A 12,737-nucleotide genomic window follows, 5' to 3' on the forward strand; every position below is an offset into this window, starting at 1 on the left:
AAAATTTTCTGTGTCCATTTTTGAAACGTACAAATATTCCTCTAAAATCATCCAAACTACGAATTCCGATGTACTCACCTGTTATCAGGAGAGATCCTAGGGCTGCATCTTTCAGCCCAGCACTGACCCTGAACAGTAATTCTAAGTGTACTTACCACTAACTTGTATATCCTTCCATAGGAATCCATTGTGTGGTTTTTCAGCAAAAAATGTTCTAAGTGTCCATTTTTGAAACGTACAAATATTCCTCTAAAATCAGCCAAACTACGAATTCCAATTTACTCACCTGTTATCAGGAGAGAACCCAGTGCTGCATCTTTTAGCCCAGCACTGATCCTGAAAAGTATTTCTAAGCGTACTTACTAGTAACTTCTATTTCCTTCCATAGGAATCCATTGTGTGGTTTTCACCTGAAAATTTTCTAAATGGCCAATTTTGAAATGTACAAATATTCGTCTAAAATCAGCAGAACTGGGAATTCTGATTTACTCACCTGTAATCAAGAGAGAACCCAGTGCTGCATCCTTTAGCCCAGCACTGACCCTGAAAAGTAATTCGATGTGTACTTACAAGTAACTTGTGTATCCTTCCATAGTAATCCATTGTGTGGTTTTCAACATAACATTTTCTGTGTCCATTTTTGAAACGTACAAATATTCCTCTAAAATAAGCCGAAACGCGAATTCCCATTTAATCACCTGTAATCATGAGAGAACCCAGGGCTGCATCTTTTAGCCCAGCACTGACTCTGAAAAGTAATTCTAAGCCTACTTACCAGTAACTTGTATTTCCTTCCATAGGAATCCATTGTGTGGTTTTTCAGCAGAAAATGTTCTAAGTGTCCATTTTTGAAACGTACAAATATTCCTCTAAAATCAGCCAAACTACGAATTCCGATTTACTCACCTGTTATCAGGAGAGAACCCAGTGCTGCATCTTTTAGCCCAGTACTGACCCTGAAAAGTAATTCTAAGTGTACTTACCAGTAACTTGTATTTCCTTCCATAGGAATCCATTGTCTGGTTTTCACCAGAAAATTTTCTGTGTCAATTTTTGAAACGTACAAATATTCCTCTAAAATCAGCCAAACTACGAATTCCGATTTACTCACCTGTTATCAGGAGAGAACCTCGGGCTGCATCTTTCAGCCCAGCACTGACCCTGAACAGTAATTCTAAGTGTACTTACCACTAACTTGTATATCCTTCCATAGGAATCCATTGTGTGGTTTTTCAGCAAAAAATGTTCTAAGTGTCCATTTTTGAAACGTACAAATATTCCTCTAAAATCAGCTGAACTACGAATTCCGATTTACTCACCAGTTATCAGGAGAGAACCCAGTGCTGCATGTTTTAGCCCAGCAATGAATCTGAAAAGTAATTCTAAGCGTACTTACCAGTAACTTGTATTTGCTTCCATAGGAATCCATTGTGTGGTTTCCACCAGAAAATTTTCTATGTACAATTTTGAAACATACAAATATTTGTCTAAAATCAGCCGAACTACGAATTCCGATTTACTCACCTGTAATCAGGAGAGAACCCAGGGCTGCATGTTTTAGCCCAGCAATGAATCTGAAAAGTAATTCTAAGCGTACTTACCAGTAACTTGTATTTGCTTCCATAGGAATCCATTCTGTGGTTTTCACCAGAAAGGATTCTGTCCATTTTTGAAACGTTCAAATATTCCTCTAAAATCAGCCGAACTACGAATTCCAATTTACTCACCTGTAATCAGGAGAGAACACAGTGCTGCATCTTTTAGCCCAGCACTGTCCCTGAAGAGTAATTCTAAGTGTACTTACCAGTAACTTGTATTTCTTTCCATAGGAATCCATTGTGTGGTTTTCACTAGAAAATTTTGTGTCCATTTTTGAAACGTACAAATATTTCTCTAAAATCAGCCGAACTACGAATTCCAATTTACTCATCTGTTAACAGGAGAGAACACAGTGCTGCATCTTTTAGCCCAGCACTGAACCTGAAAAGTTATTCTAATCGTACTTACCAGTAACTTGTATTTCCTTCCATAGAAATCCATTGTGTGGTTTCCACCAGAAAATTTTCTATGTACAATTTTGAAACATACAAATATTTGTCTAAAATCAGCCGAACTACGAATTACGATTTACTCACCTGTAATCAGGAGAGAACCCAGTGCTGCATCTTTTAGCCCAGCACTGACCCTGAAAAGTAATTCTAAGCCTACTTACCAGTAACTTATATTTCCTTCCATAGGAATCCATTGTGTGGTTTCCACCAGAAAATTTTCTATGTACAATTTTGAAACATACAAATATTTGTCTAAAATCAGCCGAACTACGAATTACGATTTACTCACCTGTAATCAGGAGAGAACCCAGTGCTGCATCTTTTAGCCCAGCACTGACCCTGAAAAGTAATTCTAAGCGTACTTACCAGTAACTTATATTTCCTTCCATAGGAATCCATTGTGTGGTTTTCACCAGAAAATTTTCTGTGTTCATTTTTGAAACGTACAAATATTCCTCTAAAATCAGCCGAACTACGAAATCCGATTTACGCACCTGTAATCAGGAGAGAACTCAAGGCTGCGTCTTTTAGCCCAGCACTCACTCTGAAAAGTAATTCTATGTGTACTTACCAGTAACTTGTATTTCCTTCCATAGGAATCCATTGTGTGGTTTTCACCAGAAAAGTTTCAAAGTGTCCAATTTTGAAACGTACAAATATTCCTCTAAAATTAGCCAAACTACGAATTCCGATTTACTCACCTGTAATCAGGAAAGAACCCAGTGCTGCATCTTTTAGCCCAACACTGACCCTGAAAAGTAATTCTAAGTGTACTTACCAGTAACTTGTATTTCCTTCCATAGGAATCCATTGTGTGGTTTTCACCAGCAAATTTTCTGTGTCGATTTTTGAAACGTACAAATATTCCTCTAAAATCAGCTGAACTACCAATTCCGATATACTCACCTGTAATCAGGAGAGAACCCAGGGCTGCATGTTTTAGCCCAGCAATGAATCTTAAAAGTAATTCTAAGCGTACTTACCAGTAACTTGTGTTTGCTTCCATAGGAATCCATTCTGTGGTTTTCACCAGAAAAGTTTCTGTCCATTTTTGAAACGTACAAATATTCCTCTAAAAACAGCCGAACTACGAATTCCGATTTACTCACCTATAATCAGGAGAGAACACAGTGCTGCATCTTTTAGCCCAGCACTGTCCCTGAAGAGTAATTCTAAGTGTACTTACCAGTAACTTGTATTTCTTTCCATAGGAATCCATTGTGTGGTTTTCACTAGAAAATTTTGTGTCCATTTTTGAAACGTACAAATATTTCTCTAAAATCAGCCGAACTACGAATTCCAATTTACTCATCTGTTAACAGGAGAGAACACAGTGCTGCATCTTTTAGCCCAGCACTGAACCTGAAAAGTTATTCTAATCGTACTTACCAGTAACTTGTATATCCTTCCATAGGAATCCATTGTGTGGTTTTCAACAGAAAATTTTCTGTGTCCATTTTTTAAACGTTCAAATATTCCTCTAAAATCAGCCGAACTACGAATTCCGATTTACTCACCTGAAATCAGGAGAGAACCCAGTGCAGCGTCTTTTGGCCCAGCACTGACCCTGAAAAGTAATTCTAAGTGTACTTACCAGTAAATTATATTTCCTTCCATAGGAATTCATTGTGTGGTTTTCACCAGAAAATGTTGTGTCCATTTTTGAAACCTACAAATATTCCTCTAAAATCAGCCAAACTACGAATTCCGATTTACTCACCTGTAATCAGGAGAGAAGCCAGGGCTGCATCTTTTAGCCCAGCACTGACTCAGAAAAGTAATTCTAAGCGTACTTACCACTAACTTGTATATTCTTCCATAGGAATCCATTGTGTGGTTTTTCAGCAGAAAATGTTCTAAGTGTCCATTTTTGAAAAGTACAAATATTCCTCTAAAATCAGCCAAACTACAAATTCCGATTTACTCACCTGTTATCAGGAGAGAACCCAGGGCTGCATCCTTTAGCCCAGCACTGACCCTGAAAAGTAATTCTATGTGTACTTACAAGTAACTTGTATATCCTTCCATAGTAATCCATTGTGTGGTTTTCAACAGAACATTTTCTGTGTCCATTTTTGAAACGTACAAATATTCCTCTAAAATAAGCCGAAATACGAATTCCGATTTACTCACCTGTAATCAGGAGAGAACCCAGGGCTGCTGTTTTTTTAGCCCAGCACTTACTCTGAAAAGTAATTCTAAGCGTACTTACCAGTAACTTGTATTTCCTTCCATAGGAATCCATTGTGTGGTTTTTCAGCAGAAAATGTTCTAAGTGTCCATTTTTGAAACGTACAAATATTCTTCTAAAATCAGCCAAACTACCAATTCCGATTTACTCACCTGTTATCAGGAGAGAACCCAGTGCTGCATCTTTTAGCCCAGCACTGACCCTGAAAAGTAATTCTAAGTGTACTTACCAGTAACTTGTATTTCCTTAAATAGGAATCCATTGTGTGGTTTTCACCAGAAAATGTTCTGTGTCCATTTTTGAAACGTACAAATATTCCTCTAAAATCAGCCAAACTACGAATTCTGATTTACTCACCTGTTATCAGGAGAGAACCCAGGGATGCATCTTTTAGCCCAGCACTGACTCTGAAAAATAATTCTAAGCGTACTTACCAGTAACTTGTGTTTCCTTCCATAGGAATCCATTGTGTGGTTTTCACCAGAAAATTTTCTAAGTGTCCAATTTTGAAACGTACAAATATTCCTCTAAAATCAGCCGAGCTATGAATTCCGATTTACTCACCTGTTATCAGGAGAGAACCCAGTGCTGCCTCTTTTAGCCCAGCGCTGACCCTAAATTAATTTTAAGCTCACTTACCAGAAACTTGTATATCCTTCCATAGGAATCCATTGTGTGGTTTTCAACAGAAAATTTTCTGTGTCCATTTTTTAAACGTTCAAATATTCCTCTAAAATCAGCCGAACTACAAATTCCGATTTACTCACCTGAAATCAGGAGAGAACCCAGTGCAGCGTCTTTTAGCCCAGCACTGACCCTGAAAAGTAATTCTAAGTGTACTTACCAGTAAATTATATTTCCTTCCATAGGAATTCATTGTGTGGTTTTCACCAGAAAATGTTGTGTCCATTTTTGAAACGTACAAATATTCCTCTAAAATCAGCCGAACTACGAAATCCGATTTACTCACCTGTAATCAGGAGAGAAGCCAGGGCTGCATCTTTTAGCCCAGCACTGACTCGGAAAAGTAATTCTAAGTGTACTTACCACTAACTTGTATATTCTTCCATAGGAATCCATTGTGTGGTTTTTCAGCAGAAAATGTTCTAAGTGTCCATTTTTGAATCGCACAAATACTCCTCTAAAATCAACCAAACTACGAATTACGATTTACTCACCTGTTATCAGGAGAGAACCCATTGCTGCATCTTTCAGCCCAGCACTGACCCTGAACAGTAATTCTAAGTGTACTTACCACTAACTTGTATATCCTTCCATAGGAATCCATTGTCTGGTTTTCACCAGAAAATTTTCTAAATGGCCAATTTTGAAATGTACAAATATTCGTCTAAAATCAGCAGAACTGGGAATTCTGATTTACTCACCTGTAATCGGGAGAGAACCCAGTGCTGCATCCTTTAGCCCAGCACTGACCCTGAAAAGTAATTCTATGTGTACTTACAAGTAACTTGTGTATCCTTCCATAGTAATCCATTGTGTGGTTTTCACCAGAACATTTTCTGTGTCCCTTTTTGAAACGTACAAATATTCCTCTAAAATCAACCAAACTACGAATTCCGATGTACTCACCTGTTATCAGGAGAGAACCCACTGCTACATCTTTTAGCCCAGCACTGACTCTGAAAAGTAATTCTAAGCGTACTTACAAGTAACTTGTATATCTTTCCATAGGAATCCATTGTGTGGTTTTCAACATAAAAATTTTCTGTGTCCATTTTTTAAACGTACAAATATTCCTCTAAAATCAGCCGAGCTACGAATTCCGATTTACTCACCTGTTATCAGGAGAGAACCCATTGCTGCATCTTTTAGCCCAGCACTGATCCTGAAAAGTAATTCTAAGTGTACTTACCAGTATCTTGTATATCTTTCCATAGGAATCCATTGTGTGGTTTTCAACATAAACATTTTCTGTGTCCATTTTTTAAACGTACAAATATTCCTCTAAAATCAGCCGAGCTACGAATTCCGATTTACTCACCTGTTATCAGGAGAGAACCCAGTGCTGCATCTCTTAGCCCAGCACTGACTCTGAAAAGTAATTCTAAGCGTACTTACCAGTAACTTGTATATCCTTCCATAGGAATCCATTGTGTAGTTTTTCGGCAGAAAATTTTCTAAGTGTCCATTTTTGAAACGTACAAATATTCCTCTAAAATCAGCCAAACTACGAATTCCGATTTACTCACCTGAAATCAGGAGAGAACCCAGTGCAGCGTCTTTTGGCCCAGCACTGACCCTGAAAAGTAATTCTAAGTGTACTTACCAGAAACTTGTATTTCCTTCCATAGGAATCCATTGTGTGGTTTTCACCAGAACATTTTCTGTGTCCCTTTTTGAAACGTACAAATATTCCTCTAAAATCAACCAAACTACGAATTCCGATGTACTCACCTGTTATCAGGAGAGAACCCACTGCTACATCTTTTATCCCAGCACTGACCCTGAAAAGTAATTCGAAGTGCACTTACCAGTAACTTGTATTTCCTTCCATAGGAATCCATTGTCTGGTTTTCACCAGAAAATTTTCTGTGTCCATTTTTGAAACGTACAAATATTCCTCTAAAATCATCCAAACTACGAATTCCGATGTACTCACCTGTTATCAGGAGAGATCCTAGGGCTGCATCTTTCAGCCCAGCACTGACCCTGAACAGTAATTCTAAGTGTACTTACCACTAACTTGTATATCCTTCCATAGGAATCCATTGTGTGGTTTTTCAGCAAAAAATGTTCTAAGTGTCCATTTTTGAAACGTACAAATATTCCTCTAAAATCAGCCAAACTACGAATTCCAATTTACTCACCTGTTATCAGGAGAGAACCCAGTGCTGCATCTTTTAGCCCAGCACTGATCCTGAAAAGTATTTCTAAGCGTACTTACTAGTAACTTCTATTTCCTTCCATAGGAATCCATTGTGTGGTTTTCACCTGAAAATTTTCTAAATGGCCAATTTTGAAATGTACAAATATTCGTCTAAAATCAGCAGAACTGGGAATTCTGATTTACTCACCTGTAATCAGGAGAGAACCCAGTGCTGCATCCTTTAGCCCAGCACTGACCCTGAAAAGTAATTCGATGTGTACTTACAAGTAACTTGTGTATCCTTCCATAGTAATCCATTGTGTGGTTTTCAACATAACATTTTCTGTGTCCATTTTTGAAACGTACAAATATTCCTCTAAAATAAGCCGAAACGCGAATTCCCATTTAATCACCTGTAATCATGAGAGAACCCAGGGCTGCATCTTTTAGCCCAGCACTGACTCTGAAAAGTAATTCTAAGCCTACTTACCAGTAACTTGTATTTCCTTCCATAGGAATCCATTGTGTGGTTTTTCAGCAGAAAATGTTCTAAGTGTCCATTTTTGAAACGTACAAATATTCCTCTAAAATCAGCCAAACTACGAATTCCGATTTACTCACCTGTTATCAGGAGAGAACCCAGTGCTGCATCTTTTAGCCCAGTACTGACCCTGAAAAGTAATTCTAAGTGTACTTACCAGTAACTTGTATTTCCTTCCATAGGAATCCATTGTCTGGTTTTCACCAGAAAATTTTCTGTGTCAATTTTTGAAACGTACAAATATTCCTCTAAAATCAGCCAAACTACGAATTCCGATTTACTCACCTGTTATCAGGAGAGAACCTCGGGCTGCATCTTTCAGCCCAGCACTGACCCTGAACAGTAATTCTAAGTGTACTTACCACTAACTTGTATATCCTTCCATAGGAATCCATTGTGTGGTTTTTCAGCAAAAAATGTTCTAAGTGTCCATTTTTGAAACGTACAAATATTCCTCTAAAATCAGCTGAACTACGAATTCCGATTTACTCACCAGTTATCAGGAGAGAACCCAGTGCTGCATGTTTTAGCCCAGCAATGAATCTGAAAAGTAATTCTAAGCGTACTTACCAGTAACTTGTATTTGCTTCCATAGGAATCCATTGTGTGGTTTCCACCAGAAAATTTTCTATGTACAATTTTGAAACATACAAATATTTGTCTAAAATCAGCCGAACTACGAATTCCGATTTACTCACCTGTAATCAGGAGAGAACCCAGGGCTGCATGTTTTAGCCCAGCAATGAATCTGAAAAGTAATTCTAAGCGTACTTACCAGTAACTTGTATTTGCTTCCATAGGAATCCATTCTGTGGTTTTCACCAGAAAGGATTCTGTCCATTTTTGAAACGTTCAAATATTCCTCTAAAATCAGCCGAACTACGAATTCCAATTTACTCACCTGTAATCAGGAGAGAACACAGTGCTGCATCTTTTAGCCCAGCACTGTCCCTGAAGAGTAATTCTAAGTGTACTTACCAGTAACTTGTATTTCTTTCCATAGGAATCCATTGTGTGGTTTTCACTAGAAAATTTTGTGTCCATTTTTGAAACGTACAAATATTTCTCTAAAATCAGCCGAACTACGAATTCCAATTTACTCATCTGTTAACAGGAGAGAACACAGTGCTGCATCTTTTAGCCCAGCACTGAACCTGAAAAGTTATTCTAATCGTACTTACCAGTAACTTGTATTTCCTTCCATAGAAATCCATTGTGTGGTTTCCACCAGAAAATTTTCTATGTACAATTTTGAAACATACAAATATTTGTCTAAAATCAGCCGAACTACGAATTACGATTTACTCACCTGTAATCAGGAGAGAACCCAGTGCTGCATCTTTTAGCCCAGCACTGACCCTGAAAAGTAATTCTAAGCCTACTTACCAGTAACTTATATTTCCTTCCATAGGAATCCATTGTGTGGTTTCCACCAGAAAATTTTCTATGTACAATTTTGAAACATACAAATATTTGTCTAAAATCAGCCGAACTACGAATTACGATTTACTCACCTGTAATCAGGAGAGAACCCAGTGCTGCATCTTTTAGCCCAGCACTGACCCTGAAAAGTAATTCTAAGCGTACTTACCAGTAACTTATATTTCCTTCCATAGGAATCCATTGTGTGGTTTTCACCAGAAAATTTTCTGTGTTCATTTTTGAAACGTACAAATATTCCTCTAAAATCAGCCGAACTACGAAATCCGATTTACTCACCTGTAATCAGGAGAGAACTCAAGGCTGCGTCTTTTAGCCCAGCACTCACTCTGAAAAGTAATTCTATGTGTACTTACCAGTAACTTGTATTTCCTTCCATAGGAATCCATTGTGTGGTTTTCACCAGAAAAGTTTCAAAGTGTCCAATTTTGAAACGTACAAATATTCCTCTAAAATTAGCCAAACTACGAATTCCGATTTACTCACCTGTAATCAGGAAAGAACCCAGTGCTGCATCTTTTAGCCCAACACTGACCCTGAAAAGTAATTCTAAGTGTACTTACCAGTAACTTGTATTTCCTTCCATAGGAATCCATTGTGTGGTTTTCACCAGCAAATTTTCTGTGTCGATTTTTGAAACGTACAAATATTCCTCTAAAATCAGCTGAACTACCAATTCCGATATACTCACCTGTAATCAGGAGAGAACCCAGGGCTGCATGTTTTAGCCCAGCAATGAATCTTAAAAGTAATTCTAAGCGTACTTACCAGTAACTTGTGTTTGCTTCCATAGGAATCCATTCTGTGGTTTTCACCAGAAAAGTTTCTGTCCATTTTTGAAACGTACAAATATTCCTCTAAAAACAGCCGAACTACGAATTCCGATTTACTCACCTATAATCAGGAGAGAACACAGTGCTGCATCTTTTAGCCCAGCACTGTCCCTGAAGAGTAATTCTAAGTGTACTTACCAGTAACTTGTATTTCTTTCCATAGGAATCCATTGTGTGGTTTTCACCGGAAAATTTTGTGTCCATTTTTGAAACGTACAAATATTTCTCTAAAATCAGCCGAACTACGAATTCCAATTTACTCACCTGTTATCAGGAGAGAACCCAGTGCTGCATCTTTTAGCCCAGCAATGAACCTGAAAAGTAATTCTAAGCGTACTTACCAGTAACTCGTATTTCCTTCCATAGAAATCCATTGTGTGGTTTCCACCAGAAAACTTTCTGTGTATAATTTTGAAACGTACAAATATTTGTCTAAAACCAGCCGCACTACGAATTACGATTTACTCACCTGTAATCAGGAGAGAACCCAGTGCTGCATCTTTTAGCCCAGCACTGACCCTGAAAAGTAATTTTAAGTGTACTTACCAGTAACTTGTATTTCCTTCCATAGGAATCCATTGTGTGGTTTTCACCAGAAAATTTTCTGTGTCCGTTTTTGCAACGTGCAAATATTCCACTAAAAACAGCCAAACTACGAATTCCAATTTACTCACCTGGAATCAGGAGAGAACACAGTGCTGCATCTTTTAGCCCAGCACTGTCCCTGAAGAGTAATTCTAATTGTACTTACCAGTAACTTGTATTTCCTTCCATAAGAATCCATTGTGTGGTTTTCACCAGAAAATTTTCTGTGTCCAGTATTTGAAACGTACAAATATTCCTCTAAAATCAGCCAAACTACGAATTCCGATTTACTCACCTGTAATCAGGAGAGAACCCAGGGCTGCATGTTTTAGGCCAGCAATGAATCTGAAAAGTAATTCTAAGCGTACTTACCAGTAACTTGTATTTGCTTCCATAGGAATCCATTCTGTGGTTTTCACCAGAAAGGTTTCTGTCCATTTTTGAAACGTTCAAATATTCCTCTAAAATCAGCCGAACTACGAATTCCAATTTACTCACCTATAATCAGGAGAGAACACAGTGCTGCATCTTTTAGCCCAGCACTGTCCCTGAAGAGTAATTCTAAGTGTACTTACCAGTAACTTGTATTTCTTTCCATAGGAATCCATTGTGTGGTTTTCACCGGAAAATTTTGTGTCCATTTTTGAAACGTACAAATATTTCTCTAAAATCAGCCGAACTACGAATTCCAATTTACTCACCTGTTATCAGGAGAGAACCCAGTGCTGCATCTTTTAGCCCAGCAATGAACCTGAAAAGTAATTCTAAGCGTACTTACCAGTAACTCGTATTTCCTTCCATAGAAATCCATTGTGTGGTTTCCACCAGAAAACTTTCTGTGTACAATTTTGAAACGTACAAATATTTGTCTAAAACCAGCCGCACTACGAATTACGATTTACTCACCTGTAATCAGGAGAGAACCCAGTGCTGCATCTTTTAGCCCAGCACTGACCCTGAAAAGTAATTTTAAGTGTACTTACCAGTAACTTGTATTTCCTTCCATAGGAATCCATTGTGTGGTTTTCACCAGAAAATTTTCTGTGTCCGTTTTTGCAACGTGCAAATATTCCACTAAAAACAGCCAAACTACGAATTCCAATTTACTCACCTGGAATCAGGAGAGAACACAGTGCTGCATCTTTTAGCCCAGCACTGTCCCTGAAGAGTAATTCTAATTGTACTTACCAGTAACTTGTATTTCCTTCCATAAGAATCCATTGTGTGGTTTTCACCAGAAAATTTTCTGTGTCCAGTATTTGAAACGTACAAATATTCCTCTAAAATCAGCCAAACTACGAATTCCGATTTACTCACCTGTAATCAGGAGAGAACCCAGGGCTGCATGTTTTAGCCCAGCAATGAATCTGAAAAGTAATTCTAAGCGTACTTACCAGTAACTTATATTTCCTTCCATAGGAATCCATTGTGTGGTTTCCACCAGAAAATTTTCTATGTACAATTTTGAAACATACAAATATTTGTCTAAAATCAGCCGAACTACGAATTCCGATTTACTCACCTGTAATCAGGAGAGAACCCAGGGCTGCATGTTTTAGCCCAGCAATGAATCTGAAAAGTAATTCTAAGCGTACTTACCAGTAACTTGTATTTGCTTCCATAGGAATCCATTCTGTGGTTTTCACCAGAAAGGATTCTGTCCATTTTTGAAACGTTCAAATATTCCTCTAAAATCAGCCGAACTACGAATTCCAATTTACTCACCTGTAATCAGGAGAGAACACAGTGCTGCATCTTTTAGCCCAGCACTGTCCCTGAAGAGTAATTCTAAGTGTACTTACCAGTAACTTGTATTTCTTTCCATAGGAATCCATTGTGTGGTTTTCACTAGAAAATTTTGTGTCCATTTTTGAAACGTACAAATATTTCTCTAAAATCAGCCGAACTACGAATTCCAATTTACTCATCTGTTAACAGGAGAGAACACAGTGCTGCATCTTTTAGCCCAGCACTGAACCTGAAAAGTTATTCTAATCGTACTTACCAGTAACTTGTATTTCCTTCCATAGAAATCCATTGTGTGGTTTCCACCAGAAAATTTTCTATGTACAATTTTGAAACATACAAATATTTGTCTAAAATCAGCCGAACTACGAATTACGATTTACTCACCTGTAATCAGGAGAGAACCCAGTGCTGCATCTTTTAGCCCAGCACTGACCCTGAAAAGTAATTCTAAGCGTACTTACCAGTAACTTATATTTCCTTCCATAGGAATCCATTGTGTGGTTTCCACCAGAAAATTTTC

Source organism: Triturus cristatus, chromosome 1_1 (assembly GCF_964204655.1).
Source record: "Triturus cristatus chromosome 1_1, aTriCri1.1, whole genome shotgun sequence".
In the NCBI taxonomy this organism is placed as follows: Eukaryota; Metazoa; Chordata; class Amphibia; order Caudata; family Salamandridae; genus Triturus; species Triturus cristatus.